The 14,881-nt window shown below is 36.4% G+C and overlaps 1 protein-coding gene across 2 annotated transcripts in view; it reads right to left on the bottom strand.

The window, feature by feature from the left end:
• Positions 1 to 14,881, bottom strand: part of LOC122844157 (glutamate receptor ionotropic, kainate 5-like) — a 192,385-nt gene that overhangs the window by 168,557 nt on the left and 8,947 nt on the right. The window contains exons 1-2 of one of the 2 annotated variants that reach the window (XM_044139369.1): positions 10,428 to 10,610; positions 6,600 to 8,352 (exon numbers count right to left, since the gene is read on the bottom strand). The gene's annotated coding sequence lies outside the window, so the exon portion shown is untranslated. Of the gene's footprint in view, positions 1 to 6,599; positions 8,353 to 10,427; positions 10,611 to 14,881 lie in introns of those variants that run through there. The other variant, XM_044139370.1, reaches the window with a different exon arrangement.

The following is a 14,881-nucleotide window of genomic DNA, read 5'->3' as shown; positions in this document are numbered from 1 at the left end:
ATTGTTGAGGTCTTCTCGATATCACGTTGATCTTTAGTCTGGGTCTGCAGATTCTCCATCAGATCAAAAGTCAGGACTCTGGCCACTTCAAATCAGAAATATTACTTCCAGTCAGAAAAAGCATCTAGGTGAAATTAAGATTATTTTCAGTCTGCCTGTTTTAGCCAATACTACCAAGAGCTTCAGTAAATATTTGTTTATGCACCCAATGATGGACTGCACACCTCTCAATGATTCTCAATGTCTAATTAGTAGAATGATGCTACAGAAAATAGTTTATAGTATTCAAAATCACCTTTCCTTGGGTCAGATGTAGCTCCAAAGACAGAATTTAAAAAAAGCAGACATTTTCAGTCATCAGGTTCACAAGTATTCCTTTGCAAGAATTTTTTTTTCCCCAACTACAAAGATTAATGCAATTCAAGTATTTTCAAACAGAATATAAAGTAATTTTAGGTCACCATGGCAACAGAACTTCTTTGCTGAATAGTAACATAGATAAACAGTAGTAAGGATGTAATGGGAGCTTCCTAATGTTTAACACCCTTTAAGTAGCAGTTTGGTCCTTCTTGTCTTGTTTGTCTCAGCTGTTGTTACAGCAGCTCAGCTTCTGCAATGAATATTATTAGGAGAACATGAGAGCAATTCCTTAACAAGAGCACTTTGTGGTTGACTTTTTCAGAATCTGTAATCCAACACAGCAGAAGTTAATCCTTCCTTACGTCCTTTGACTTAAATCTGTTGTTTCTTCTCTAATTTCACAGCGAGAATTCTCATCGAAACTACAATTCTGTCTGCTAAAGCCATCCACTTCCATTCTCCATTCTCAGACATTAACAGCAAATTGGGGTGATTTTCCTTCATTGCAGCAGGGCAGGATATCAATAGGGCTCCCTCAATTATCAATGCAATGCAGCACACAGCCCAGACAGAGTGGGTGGGGTGGGGCTTGACTCCCTTCAGACCTCCATCCACCAAGTTCTCTCCACCTGCGGTATGAGCAGGAAGACGAAAGAAGAAAATATGATGGAGGATCCATAATCGTTATCTTTCTCCACCATTCCTTACTGCAGGTAATAGCGTCCCCAGACAGAGGCTCTTTAGGAGCCGCAACTGATTGCAGAGTCTAATCGAGTCAAGATGGATGTGGCCAACTTTGAAATCAGAGATATTCCAAGTCAAAGTGTCTCCATGATTGTGAGTTTAATAGCTTATGGGTAACATTCAGCCGCGACAACATGAACGTCCACATTTCAAGCAGATTGGGTTTAAATATTTTACTTGTGGAGTTTTGACTGTTTAACAAAGTTTTACAAAGTGCAAAGGTGTCAGCAGGGGTTAGCGAAATACCTTCAGGAGAACATGTGAAAATATCTGAGAATTCAAGAAAACACTAAATCAAGAAGTTTTAATTTTTATCTAAACTAAGCTAAACATTTAAGGTAATTTATACTGAAATATGTTAAGTGTAACAATGTTTTTATCAAAAAGGTATGCCACTGGAAATACTGTCCCTTTTCAAATTGTGACTAATTAGTAAGGAAAATAAATTTGTGGGTGGAGGAGCACAGTTACAAATGAGGATTGTCATCATTGATAACCTGGTAATCATCTGATTCCACAAAATGAAGCCATCATACGTTGGGCATGTGGTCAAAGGACATCCATTTTTATGCTTTTTTGTGGCTGTTTCAGTTTCGCTTTGTCTCAGACACCTGCTGATGACACTAAGCTCAGTGGCCACTTCCATCTTACAGTGGTCTCATGACGTTAGAATGTGAACAATATGAGGAATGTTCGACAACCAATTCTGATTGAACCAGGAAATTTATTGGCCAAATAATGGATCAAACACCTGTAGTGAATTTTTTCGCTAAGTTTCTTGTTACAAAAAAGCAAGTTGTGCAAAAAGTACTGAAACACTGAACAACTAGACATTTGCATTTAAAGGTTTAGAGAAGATCACATTAAGCTCACATATAAATCTTGCGCATTTTAGGTGAAATCCAGAATCTGAATGTCCCTAACTTTTTGTGAATACTGCATATAGGCAAGGCTGCAGAAGTTTTGCATTCACTTATCTACACATCAGCTTTTACTGGAACTCACATTATCATTTAGCTTCTTACGACTACTTCAAATCAGAATTCTCAAACAAAAGTAAACACTCACACTCCCTAAAGCACTTCAGATACTCTCAGAAATATTTGCTCATAGTGCATGCACAGAAAAAATAGGCACCTGCAGACTTCCAATGGCTGAAGAAAACCTTATTGATTCCATCTACCCACGCAAGAACATTACTTCCGATGCCTTTAGTGTTATCACACAAAGAAATGAAAGACTGAATGCAGTGAGTAGAGTGCCTGACCAAACACCCACAATAATACACCTCAACACACGCCTACAGAAGGGAGCAGAGGCAGATTTAAGAGGAGAAGATCCATTTGGATGAAAGAAGTATAATAAAGAACATATTAAAGTTGGACAGGAGGAGAAACAGAGAAGGGAAATCAAATATTGTGCTAACGGAGGACAAATGGATGAATTATCTATTTTTTTTTACTCAGAGTCAAGTGGTTTAAGATTATATCTCCACATTTGACAAGTCTCCTCACTTTTAATTAAAACTGGTTTTCTCTTTAACTGAGAATTGTTCCTGCAATTTAAATTAAATATAAAGCCACATTGTTGGGTTAAAAAGGAAAGTTTAGGTTTTTGTCTGAAAGTGTGGAAAACTGAAAACTTTTTGGTCACACTAATGGCATTTAAATGAGCACCAGGTACAAATTAATTGGAGAAGTTGAAGTTATGACAGCACTGTATTAGTAAAGTAACTTTCACAAAGACAGCTGGTAAAAACCACCGATACTTTTATACCATTTAATCATAAAGTATATCTGTAAAAAGAACACACATTAGTGGAACTGAATAAAGTGTAGACTAAAGAAAAAAGCTTAGTTTTCAACATGGTAAAAAGGGCACACTTTAGAAATTTAATGTGTATATGTTAGAGTAATCTGTACGTATCCTACTTCTATTATAAAAGCATACATGTAAAACTATTGTGAGACATTTTTCTAATGAGTTTCCAGAAGACATTGGTTCTACTTTAGAAATCTACTTTTAAAAATTTAACTTTATTTTACTGAAGAAACCATTAATTTGTTTTAAGCATTAGTATGCTGACAAAATCAAAGCTTTACACTGAATAAAACTCTATGGCTGTGGTTTGGATGCATTATGATTTGAGCTCAAAAACCTGCTTTGAATGAAAGCGTTTTTAGCTCATTACTGTTTTCATCTAGCAGAAGATAATTATTATTTGATATTCAAGAGCAAAGAAGAAACAAGACTTGTTACTTTATTTATCTGCACTATTAATTGATTTGAAGAAATGTAACTACTTCATTAAACCGTGTGCCCATTCATGCACTGGTGTGATACCAAAGAAAACTTTAAGACACTTTTCTTTCTCTAACAGCTAAATGCATTTATGACGATTGTCAGACAAGGTGATGGTCTTCTAAATTTACCTTGCTTTAAAACAAGCATCGTAATAGTGTTCCAAATTGAGAAATTCAAAATTACCCTTACAATCACCAGTAGCCACATTCTGAAAAATGTTCAACTAAAAACACAAATATTTGAATATAAACATTTTAAATCAATCTTATGTTTCATTTGTTTTATGGTTAATTGAGTTCCCTGATTCAAGGCAGAATTGCAGCCCTGAATCTTTGTGGTATTTCAAAAACACTTAAAGTAGCAGTTCAAAAAAGACATCTATAAATAAAGAATACAAAAAAAAAATCATGCAATGGCTTCCATGAAATTTTAACACAGAAAGGAAACAACTGGTTGCGATGGCAAAGACAAATCGTTGAGAAAATATTAATTAAAACAGAAGATATAAAGTGAACTGCCACCATGTTATGGAGGACACAAAAATCTGTATTCACTGAAACGGACTATCACCAACAATTGAAATTTCACAGAAATGAACACAAACCAGGAGCTCCCCGAGTTGCTGAAAATCAGACCGGAGCACAGGGCCCTTGACTTTGATTCTGATCTCATACATAATTCTTAACACGGTCAGATTATGACAGTCAAGATGAGCAAAATCAAAGCGATGAAAGAGTGCTCTAAAGAAATGTTTTCATCATTTGGCACACAGCAGCAGTCTCCCCATTCACCTCAGGAAGGAACACTTTCCAACAGGTAGCGATCCTGACCAACACTATGAGAGTGACATGTCATTCAGAAAAAACACCACCCATCTTTGTGGTGTCTGGTGATGATAATGGTTAATACTGCTGTTCCTGGCACCGTATTATTTTCACTCCCACTATGCCTCTCAGCACAAATGAAAGAGACGGACTAGATTTTGTCAGCATGGCCTGAACAATGTTTGGTATTTTAAGCTTTCTCAAAGCAACTTTAGCAAAGTAAAAAATAAAGCTGCTACCCAGTTCTTTAAGAAGCATTCCAGGAAAAATCCTCCTCACATCAGTAAGATCAGGAGAACGTGGAGTTTGCTAATTCTACTAAGTATTTAATGGGATACTCAAAATCTTCCACTTGTTGCCTCTGATAAGACTGTTCTGTCTCTAAATCAATTTTGTTGCATCTTTCTTCAAAGTGGCACATTTATTGTTTTCTATACACATCAGAACTTATTTTGTTGATGGTATTATTTGGTATATCATCATTAAAGATTGAAGTGTCCTGTCCAAAAAGAAAAAGCATGTTTTTTTTGTTTTTTTTCTAAGTTGGAAATCCAGATGGAAATACCATAACAATAAAAGCTGGAATGTCAACCTTGTCACATATTCCTCTAACAATGTCAAACTAAAAAATACACAGAGTATCACAAAAACATGGTAATTTGGCCTTGCTGTTTTAATACTTTGGTATTAACCTCTTATCCTCTTACCTAAGGATAATAGTGTGGCCAAATCTACACAGAAATGAGATGACTCACTAAGCACAAAATCAACCTGCTCCCACAATCATTTCAGTCCATAGAGCTAAATGCAATAGAAAACTGGTGGGGTAAGCTGAAGACATGAATACACCTGAGGACCCACGACCCTGGAGGGTTGAGAAAGACAGAGAAAAATGAGAATGAGCAAAGATCCCTGTATCTCTGTGAAATTGCACAACTAAGAAAGCAATTTAATTTATTTCAAGTTGTTTATACACCATGTTAATTACATCACTGTAATCAAATTTCTACTCCTGTGACATGCAGTTTCTTAAACCAATGTTACCATCTGTTTGTAGTTTGTAAAACATTAATCAGCCACTTCTGTGATCTCAGCTGATTATAAAGGGGGATTTTCTGGGTGTCCCCTCAACTTGTGAAATTATACCCCTTCTTCTGATTATCTTCTGATAATCCCTTTAAAATAAAGAGATGTCATTTTTTTTTTGTTTAAAAAATAAGAATAAAAAAAGAAAGATCAGAGAAATTCTCATGCTAAGCAACTGTTTTATTAATGTTAAACATCAGTGCTTTAAATGTTCTTCATTTTAAATTAGATTATAAACTGAATGAAGCGTTTTAGACATTCCATTAATAACATTTTGATTGGTTGTTGGTCATGAGCCTGTCCATAGGTCCTGACAAAAGACATTCTTCCATTAGGCCAGGTATGGAAGAACCTGGCCTAATGGATCAGTACCTAACGTACTGATCTCCTTGGGTACTGAACCAGGTGATCAGTACCCAAACTGGAACTTGCGGTGGTGAAGACACAAAAAACTACTACTAAACAAGAACCAGGTTAGCACTGGAGTTGGTTTGGTGAAAAAGCCCCTATTGTGTTAGGCGAGCTCTCACTTTGGAGCTAAGGCAAAAACAGACTTCTGCTCTTGCAGTGCTAAACCAATTACAAGAAAAAACAAGCATAGAAATAAACTAAAAGAACAGAGTATTTATGTCCTCTTTGATTGCAACTGCCTTTCCAAAGTCTATTCATATTGAAACATATAAACTCTCAATCTGCTTGCTTTTTTTCTCCCAACATTGTAAAACTAAGCAATCAAAATACCTTTTTGTTGCTTGTGTGTTTGCATGATTTCCAATTGGCCAAATTTGTTTATGCAGACTTCCAAACACAAAATGGGGCAGCATTTTTGTAACCTTATTTGTTTTTATGGATGATGCTAAACAAGATGAATAGCTATCTAAATCTCTGCATTTGTCTCTCTGGTCATTTACCAGGACTAACTGTTTGTGCTTTTGCTGAAACCGTACAATCATGTTGTCTACAGTTTATGGACTGAGGTTTTTATATAAAGGGAAATGAAATTTGGTATGTACTTTGAGATAGACAGGCCAAAAACAACTACGTTAGAAAAGTAGTTAAAGGAAAAGTAGAAATCAAAGATGAACAATATCTACAGTACCAAATAACATTAAGTCTCAGTAGAAAAACTGCAATGCTGTATGACAGTGTAAAGTCTTCGGATTTCTACAAACAGTTAGAGAAAAAAATGAGACAACCACTGGTAGACAGTTATGGTGAAGTAGAAGAAGTCATCGAATGAAGCAGGAGAAAAATAATAGAAAGACCATCTTTAGTACTCACAGAATTATGATGACAACACTGGGAGCCGATATCAAAGGATTTCCTCGGATAACTGGGGCCACTTTAATCTTGGTGAGGTCCAGGATGGAGCGTATGATCCACAAGGAGGGGAGCAGGGAAACGGGCTCCGAGGGAGACGAGGAAATTTAAAAAAGAGGAAGTGCAGCTTTGGGGACACTTGGCAGGAGCCTCGGGGTGTCTGAGATTGAGGAAGGAAATAAAGTCTGCTCTGTCCTCCACGGATTCAGTACCTTGCTGCTTCTTTTCCCTTCTATGCCTATGTCTTGCTTTTATCTCAGGCTCAATATGGAGATAGAGGAAGCTGCAGGGAAACTTCCAGAAAGGACAAGTCCATGATGGGATGATAAATCTTGAGGGACGGATGGAAAATAGGTTTAAAGAGATGAGGGAGATAGAAAACAGTCCTTGTACATCTCTGAAGGAAAACACAAAGTGTTTTTTTCTCCCTCTTTTCCTGTTTTCTCTTGAGGAACCTCCACCACTTAAAACTCTTGTTTGGAGATGAGACACTCACAGGGGCAGAAACAAACTCAATTAGAGATGGACGAAGATAATGGTGTGTATCGGTGGCACCTGCTCAGCCTCCTCTTTCTCTGTCTGACTGCTTTTCCACCTGACTGCCAAGATTAAGGCATATAATCAAATTCTCCTAATTGGCCCTGATTGTGGCAGCCAGCCAGGAGTTTCTCCTCTCCCTCTCTGTGATGCTTTGCTTCACACAGCACAAAGAATGGCAATGAGTCCTTTGCCTGTCAGTCAAGACTCTGGGCTCCTGCAGTCAATCTTCCCCACTGACTCACAACTAGTTATTATCTTAGCGTGTTGGCACCTTAATCTGGCCATATCATCCACTGGCTTCTGATCCTCCCTTTTATCAAATACCCGGTTGACCGGCGGGTTCTCTTTCACCCTCTCCGTTCTCTTGGTCTTGATTTGTTGTTGGTCGCCTTTTACTCTCTTTGTATTTACATCTAATCACTTCAGCTCTTCTCGTGTTTAATACAACTAGATCAGTTGTAGTTAATTGGTTTCAGGTGTCTCTAGCAGCGGTGAAAAGGGAAAGAGCTGAAAAAGGTGGCAGGGAGAAATTCACGCCTCTGTCTCCATTAATTAAAAAGATAATTACTCAGAAAACAAAGATTAAAGATGTAAATAGGACGTGCACAGGCTGATAATAACCCAGTCTCCTCTCAGCTGATTGACTCAGTGTTGTGTATCAGCTTGTTAAAAATAGCTGAGTGTTTGGAAGAAAAGTTTCTGGGAGGCTTCCTCTAGTTGTTGTGGCTACATGGTAGGATGAGACGCATGTCACCTTCTGTGACTCAGCACCGCGGGGAGGCTCGTTGGAAGAAGTGTCCAATATTTTTGTTTTTTTCAATTACATTTCACCCGCTGTGTCAAGGCTTAGGGTTGGTGTCAGTTCAGGTTTTTTCACTTCACAGAATCAGAATCCGGGAAAAAAAAAGGAAATTCATCAGAGGAGCAAGATTTTCAAACCCCAGCAATTTTTTTTTTTCCACTTTTCCTTTCTCGTTTTGATGTCCTCAAAGAAGCAGCTGGAGATTACTGAGTCTTTGAACAGATAGAGTCAACATGGATCTGCCAAAGATGATGTGTGGGTTGGCTGAATGGCAGCAGGCATCAACTGTGGTTGGAAGCCTAAGCAGTGGAGTCCTCCTAAGGATTCAGGCTTCTGGCATATTGGGTAACGATGTATAAGACGCAGTGGCATCTGCAATGACAGCAACAAAGAAGCAAAACCTCAAGGTTAACATTATGGTTCATTTAAAATTAAAATTCCATCTTTTTTTGTTACCATTCTGCTTCAAGTAAAACAAAAAAAAAATATATTCTGAAGTGAAAAATTGTGTAAGAGATTCTTTCCCCCCCAATGTGTAGGAAGAAATTGTTGGCAACCAGGATAGAAATATATTCCTTCATTCAAATGAGTTCAGTTCTTTTTTTCCCCAGGGGAAAGCACCCTGTATTCAGAAATAGGTTTTTTACAAGATCAATTCTTAGACAATGGGAAATTGAGGTGTTAAGAACAAAACACAGCCATCATCTATGACATTTTAAAAAATTGAAGATTACAGAAAGGTTGACCATTCCTATTTGCACGAGCTCATTAGATTTACCAGAACCACACCATTTTTTCTAATGCTTTCTTCTTTTCAGCAGAAGCCACAGATTTCTTTTTGGTCTTGGGAGCGGTTTAATTTTATGTTAAGTAAACCATTTCAGCATTGCTGTGGTCTTGTGTTTTAGATCTTTATCTTGCTAAAATTAGTTTAACAAAAAATATTTCCATTTTCAGTTTTCTGGCAGAGGTCACCAGATATTTATTAAAAACGTTCTACTACTTCTGAAAACTTAGTACGCCATTCTCTTCTAAAAGTTATCTGAGCGTTTTGGAAGAGAGCAGGCAGAAACACAGCTTCCCTGCCATATTGTAAAAGGAATATCCCCAGTCTTTTTTTCACTGCAGTGAAATCTTAATCAAGTAATCAGATATGGGATTGGTCCTAAAGCAAACTATGTAATGCTGGTCACATTCAAAGCCGACCCAAGGCATAATTGGACTAAATAGTTGCTTATCATCCTCTCTCATCCCCATAAAAGCTTAAATTATAACACAGGCCATAGATCTATAATTCTAACATTTGTTTCCTGAGAATTACACTGCTATTAGATGATTTAATGATTAAATCAAAAATTATTTTAAATTGAACATCTAAATTTAGGATTTAGAAAACCTGGCAAGTTTACTTTGTAAAAGTGCAAAAAAAATACACTTCAATGTTTGACTGATGTGTTACCATATCTACAATCTGATGCTATGAGTTAAATCTTTGTTTGGTTTGTTAACAAATACACATCATCAAACTTTATTCTTTGCTCATAGAGAAATGACTGCTCCCATCAGTCTGCAAGCTGAATGTAAACCTCTAAAAAAAATATATAGGATGAGTATAGCCGTGGTTTGTAGCTTTCATACTTGAACAAACAGGAAAATTAATCTAACTGTAACAAAGAATTACTAAACACAAGGAATAAATAATAAAAGTAGACTAAAATGATTTTAGTCTGCTATCTAAGAGCAGACAGAACTTAGTAAAAAACATGGCTGATCATATTAAAATAAGAATAACAAAAGAAAACACAGAAAACAGATTAAAAAAAAGAAAGCCCCAAAACAAAACATAAGATCCAGACAAATATTTGATAGTAGTGGAGTAAACATTGAAATGGGATAATGCTGCTAATTTGTTGCAATCTTTCCACTTTCTAGTTTCTAGAAGCTCCTGGCCTAAAAGGGATCCACAATTACTTCAACAATTTGAACTACAGATGTTGTAATGATCCTATTAGCTAAAAATTAAAAAAATATATACTGTATGTGATACGAAAAACTTAGAATTACTTAAAATGTGTATCGTGTAATTTTCACCCATGGAGGTCGCTATTTTTCACCTGCGCAATGCATGCTGGGTTGATGATAAAGTTGTTTCCGTTCTGAACTGGAATTTACAGAGTAGCCTACTACATCAGAAGGCTAACTTTACCTAAGTTGTTGTTTATCACGTTGTATTTGGCTAATGTAAATTTAGACAATGGCACACTGTGTCGCTGTTAGCTGTAATTAAGGAAGAAATAGTGAGACGAGTCTGGAACATTTCCCACATGAAAAAAAACCCGCATTGTGATAGGGCCAAACGCAGCTCCTTCCTTCAACACATCTCTCCAGAAGTCTTAATGCCTTCATCAGTTTCTCTCATACACATGACTCAAACAGGTGGTCGTTACCTTCAGGCAAAAAACCAAATGCCATGCCGAAAGTTTTTATCCACAAGCGCCTCTGTGTTGTCTGATCACCAAACGCTGTCAGAGTAGCATACATGCAGCGAGTACACATGCCCGTTAAGAGGTCCGCTTAGAGGGGCTGTCGGTTCAGCATACTGACACGATACGACAAAAATAAGTCAATAAATTGTTTTCAGTGATAACTTGATGGATACACATGCGCTGTCCTGATTTCAAAGTGTATTTAAAGCACGGTCTAGCTTAGCTGCGGCCAACTACAAAACACAAGCGTATAAAACGCCTCCCTGTTCCTTGATGATGCGAAGTCAAGATGTCCTACAGCTCTTAATAAAGTGTATGACGATCTAAATTCTCTGATGTTATATTGCTGATTAAATAAAGCATGTGGTAATGACAGGATATACTGGTCTGACAGTTATAGTTGTCAGATCTGACATGTACGCTGATCTGAGTTGTGTTCTGTGTTCAACACCGGACACAGAGCTACATTAGCCATTACCGTGACACACAGTGCGACCAAGGGTAAGTGTCATTTATTGTTTCATTTATGAAGGTGAAGGTAGCAGCAACACAAACATCAGCTGCTTCCGCTAACTCTTTCATCTTCCTCTGTTTGGTCCGCCTCAACTTCGTTACTGCTTGTGATTTCTATATTCTCATCAATTTCATCGCGCTCCGGTTCTAATGAAAAGGCTTAATGACGCTCCTCATGCTGTTTGGAGCTAACGGAATACCCAGAATGCAGTGCAGCGTAAACAACATGGCGACAAATCTTTATAAAAGCTTAACAGCCTGTAGAATTATTACTGTTTTGTCTTTAAATCTAAAATAAATATTTCTCAAATAAAGTCTATTGTTGTAACTAATCCTAGATCCCTTTAACTCTGTAGTCAAAATTAAAACTCCTCAAATCCATCCTGATATGTAAGCAAGGGATTCGTAGGCAACAAACAGTTTGTGCCAAATTTTATTTGGACATGCACATTTGTAAATTCCCACAGGATTGGAATATTTGAAATATCAGAATATAGAATATCAGAAAATTAATTCAGAATTTGTAAGTTTCTTGAATTTGTAAATTGGAATAAAGGTGATTAGCAGTTTAGCAAAATATGATTGGAAATATTTCAGTATTAAATATGGCTTGTATAAAGCAGGCAAAAAAAATATTTGAATGTTGGTTACAACTGACTCAAAGCCCTAAAGACCAAAATATGACCAAAAAAAAAATATTGAATCATTCAAAACTGTCTGAATTTCTTTAGTTACGTATTTGCAACATCAACCTGACAACAAACAACATAATTACTTTTATTTTGTTTTGTTGTCTTTGGAGAGTTATTTGTAAGAAATTGATCATTTGAAGGCCTTCTTGCTTTCTAAAGTGTTTTATAAATCAAAATTTATTATCTTTTTTGCTTTCGAGATTAAGCATTTTAAACTTCTTCCATTTGTCCGTTCAGCCTTCAGAAGCAAGAGAGATTCGTAGAGGACCAGAAACCCTTTGAAAAAGATTCTAAAATAGGTAGTGTACTTAGCTTTTGTCAATATAATTTAGCACAGATGAGAAAAAAAAACCAAGCTTTATCCAAATCTTAATTATTAGCATATTTAAGACCAGCAGAAAAACATTGTTCTTTGATAGTTTGTTCAGATTTATTATAAATTCAAAATGCTCTGTGTTTTATTTGTACATTATGTGATAGGCAGTGCACAATAGTGAAGTGGAAATCAAAGCATGGAGGGTATTTCAGATTTTTGCTTTGGAAAACAAGTCTAAAGCGGTTTGACAATTTGATAGGAAAATCTTCCCCATTATAAAACATGGCAAGACAGCTGATCAGAGTTGATATGAAGTTGGATGGAGCTACCGGGTAAATCCTAGAAAAAGAATATACAGAGAGACTGAAGTCTTGTCCCTGGACTGGAGCAAAAGTTCCTTTCCAATAAGAATGACATTAGCTGTGAAACCAGAGCTACAGCACAAAGTTAGATTTGCTCAATCGAACTCTGCACCTATCTGTGGAAAGACGTTTTTGCACTTCACTTTTGCTCGCCACCCAGACTTCCAAAGTAAGCACAAAACAGACAATAGGAACTGACAAAAGTCTTTGATGTACTAAGCAAAATGTATACTATTGACTTGCAGGTGCTTAATGCAACTACATGCAACTAACACACTTTTCAGATGATATGCAAGTTTGATAATGTTGGGTAATTTTTCTTCAACTTCATGAGTATGAGTTACTTTTCATCGGTCTATGAAAATACAGTTTGTGGTTTCAAAATAATTTGTCAAACAGATCTAATCACGTTTGAGTTGTACTCATTGCATTGTACGGTGATGAAAATAATCTCAATCAAACACAAGAGGGAGGTTCCTTTGTTTCATTGCTGGTTATGAGAGAAACAAATGGCACCATTGAAACACATTATCTAACAATGCAAATAGCAAAATGTATTCCAGCTGAAGACATTGGCCAAGAAAAGGGGCTTTTAAAGTGGATTACCTAAGAAGCTGACCAAAGCACTAAGTGATAGTGGAGGGTTGAATGTGTAGCCTGCATTTCAGCCAATATAAAGGTTCCCAAGATGTCTCTGATAATAAGTTTGGTCTGATTCACATCAACTAAATACTGACCTCCTGTTGTGCTCTATTTCAATTTTATTGCTTTGTCCCACCGCTTGGCTCTAACCACCTGAGACATGAACCATCTGTGACAGAAAACCTTTACTATCCTGACCATTTAATATCCCCACAGTGTCAATTTGTTACACTTTGTGAACTACAGACAAATTTTCTTCTCCTCTCATTCTTGTTTTTTTTTTTTTTTTTTTTTTTTTTTTTACAAAGCACATATGCATAGATGGAAATGTGACCTCTTCAATGGTAGTCTCAATACAACTGACAAGGAATAATGTTTGTAAAAATCTAGAACTGATTTGAATAGTTTTTAGAAATTTTACAATTATTATTATTATTATTATTATTATTATTATTATTATTATTATTATTATTATTTGTAATGTATATAATCATCAGGTTTTTTTGTCTTATTAAATCAAGCATATGCCCGCTGTGTTTTTGTAGTTTTCTCAAAAGTGCAGTTCCATTACATCCATCCAGTCACAACAAGGGAAGATAGGCTCCAATTAAAGGCTAGCCATTTTATCTCCCTGTATCCACAACCCATCATCTCTTCTACATTCACTGTGTAAAAAGGGCTGCCCACACATGCTTTAATTACAACATAAAAGTGCAGGGCTTGACATCTTCCCCTTCGCTGGACATAAACTGTGACGGCTTGTTCTCAGCTGCAGATAGCAGCCCGCTCCTTCGTGTGAATGGCCTTTCAAATGGCGACTATAGAGTTTCTAACTGATGTTGTCTGCTGTGTAAGACATGATGAATGTCCCTGCCTGCACAAAATGACTGCAGCACAGATTGAGGGGTGATGTATGGATGTTGGCATCAAGTAGGTTAATAATGTGCAAGACAAACAAAGGTGCAGTGAATGTTTCCAACTCAGACCTGGTGTTATTATCAGATCACATATCTTGAAACATCAAAATATTGTCAGCTTATAGGATGTTGGTAAATGTCTTCATTTGTTTGTTTTAACCAATTCTTTTCCTGTTCAACTACTTCCAAATGAAGATCACTTTAAACTCAGACAGACAATGAGACATTAGTTTCTCGTTAGACTAGTACATTAAAAGAGAAGTGAAAAGCTATAACTTTAAGGAAGAAGTAACTATGTGCACCTATGTAATTTATGACAAAGCTAACATTGTTGGCTTGTTGTCTCTTTTAGGTTTGCGCTCGTCCATATATTTGATAAACTATTCTTTACACAATGCTAAAAAAACTCCAACAGGTTTTGTCATTTTTGTTGTAATTTAAATCTGTCAAATTATCAAATAAATTTTATTATATGGCAAAAATCACCTAAATGAGTATTCAGGAATTGTCTAGAAAGTCTGGGCTTAAACCCAACTGGGCATGACGCTAAATAGGCCACTCATACACAAAAACTCTCTCACGTGGTTTAATGAAAAACTCAATAAATCTGCAAAGATTCATCAAAAATTCCACCAGAGCTATGTACAAGACTAATTGCCAGTTTGCATAAATACTTGATAAATTAGTTACTAGTGCAAAGGGTTGCAAAGAGCTTTAATTTTTCACGTAGATCAAGACTAGTTTAGCAAACTTCTTGTTCAGTGAAGAAAATAATTAGCAAACTGCTTTTTGTCTTTACTCAGGTTAGCTTTGTCTGACAGCAAATCATACTGTTGATGATCTCAAACAGAAAATGTCTGCTTTAAGGCAAACAGTACTGAATAAAAGCCCATTCATTAAATTGAAATATTTTCTGAAGAGTCCATTAATTTAAGGAAATTTATCACTAAGTACAACAAATTAGGTAGTTTAA

This window comes from Gambusia affinis, linkage group LG14, assembly GCF_019740435.1.
Source record: "Gambusia affinis linkage group LG14, SWU_Gaff_1.0, whole genome shotgun sequence".
In the NCBI taxonomy this organism is placed as follows: domain Eukaryota; kingdom Metazoa; phylum Chordata; class Actinopteri; order Cyprinodontiformes; family Poeciliidae; genus Gambusia; species Gambusia affinis.
Note: the sequence above shows the minus strand (reverse complement) of the source record. Positions and strands in the feature narration are given on the sequence as shown.